Source organism: Jaculus jaculus, chromosome 5 (genome assembly GCF_020740685.1).
Source record: "Jaculus jaculus isolate mJacJac1 chromosome 5, mJacJac1.mat.Y.cur, whole genome shotgun sequence".
Lineage (NCBI taxonomy): Eukaryota > Metazoa > Chordata > Mammalia > Rodentia > Dipodidae > Jaculus > Jaculus jaculus.
This window is the reverse complement of record NC_059106.1, coordinates 172,193,489-172,195,377: the sequence shown is the minus strand read 5'-3', so window position 1 is coordinate 172,195,377 and position 1,889 is coordinate 172,193,489. Positions and strand designations below refer to the sequence as shown.

General features: G+C 51.5%; 1 pseudogene; it reads left to right on the top strand.

Moving 5' to 3' along the window:
- Positions 1-982: 982 nt before the first annotated feature.
- On the top strand, positions 983-1,493 carry LOC123460722 (annotated as a pseudogene).
- Positions 1,494-1,889: the final 396 nt, after the last annotated feature.

The following is a 1,889-nucleotide window of genomic DNA, read 5'->3' as shown; positions in this document are numbered from 1 at the left end:
CTTGAATGATATCACATGACTTCTCCAGGAAAGAGAGGTCAACACACATCTACTCACCTCAACAGACCAGTTAATGCTTCTGCCCAAGTCCAGCTCAGTCAGTGAGTTGAACTGGGGTTACTTCCAGGAGCACGAGGAATTTCCAGGCAGATGTGTAACGGAGGGAGAGGCGCCCTTCCTCGTCAGTGGCTGACCATCTGGGTGTCCTTGGGGAGGGAAGGGTCTCGTGCCCTGCACAAGCCACCCCCAGAGTTCCTTAATGGCTTGACTAGTGAGCTCTCAGCCACCTTTCACGAGGACAATCTATGAGGTCTCCTGGAGGTAAGCCCAGTTGTTCTAATTTCAAGACACCAATGCTCACATTATGCCCAGAGGACAATTCCCCAACAAATGGGCATTTGACAAAGGGAATGTCCAAATGGCCAAGAGGCACGTTTCTTACTAGAACTTAAAGAAATACACATTGCAACCATAGCCTGACACCACACTTCTTTCAGAAGAAAGTCTAACGTTCCAAGTATGCGGGGCGTTGGAGTGCTGGGAGGGCGTCAGCCAGGGCAGCCATCTTCAACAGTGGCAGCACCCGCTCGAGTTGACCACGTCCATCTCACGAACCAGCGATGGTAGTCCTGGGCATGGGCCAGTAGAAATGCCTGTGCACGAAGACACATCCAAGAATATCCCTAGCCAGGCGTGGTGGCACGTGTCTCTAGTGGGAGGCAGAGGTGGGAGAATCACTGTGAGTTCAGGGTCAATCTGGGCTACACTGAGGCCATACCTCAAAAAAGAAAGAAAGAAAAAGAGCAGTCCTAACGGGACTTGTGAGTGAACTGGCAGGTAAGCAGCTGCCTCCACGTGACCTGGGGAAGGAAAAGATGCAAGGAGCAAAGGTGGACTCTAGCTATCCAAAAAGAGAAGGAGGAGGCTTTCTTTCAGCTTTGGGAATCCACAGACCAAGTGACAGGACAGCTGAAAGAACCAAATGGGGTCCTTAGCAGCCACGGTCCTCCCTCGCTGGTTCCCGGCAGCCACGCTCCGCCCCACCGTGTTCCTCGACATCGTCGACGGCGAGCCCTTGGGCCGAGTCTCCTTCGAGCTGTTTGCAGACCAAGTTCCAAAGACAGCAGAAAACTTACATGCTTTGGGCACTGGAGAGAAAGTATTTAGTTATAAGGGGTCATGCTTTCACAGAAGTATTCCAGGATTCACGTGTTCAGGTGGTGACTTTTCACGTCCATCTATGGCAAGTCCATCTAGGGGGAGAAATCTGAGGATGAGAACTTCATCCTGGAGCACACAGGTCCTGGGACATTGTCTATGGCAAATTGTGGTCCAAACACAAATGGTTCCCAAGTTTTCATCTGTGCTGCTAAGACCGAATGGTGGGATGGTAAGCATGTGGTCCTTGGGAATGAAGAAGGAATGAACATTGTTGAAGAAATGGCAAGACTAGCAAGAAAGTCACCGTTGCCCACTGTGGTGGACAACTCTAATACGGGTGACTTATTCCACCTTGGCCACCGGACCGCTCCTTCTGTGGCTTAGGAGAGCGCCCTGCAGCCCATCTGTCACCGTACTCTGTGGTGTTTGTGCCTCACTGCAGTTCTTTGGGCTTCCATAATTTCCTTATTCTCCTCCAAATCTAGCCCGATTGCAGAATTAGGTTGATGATTATGAATAAAAACTAAATACCAAATGGAAAGAAAGAAGGAAAAGGGTTACACACTGAAGAGAGCCAGGTCAGCCATAGCTCCGGCTAGCTGACCACCCAGCGGGGAGGAGACACCGAGAACTCAGCCAGAGGCAAGACAGGCCCTGGGGAAAGAGCCTGGAGGTGGCACCAAGAGGACAGGCTCCACCTCCCCAGCTTCGGACCCAGATGCAGCTCT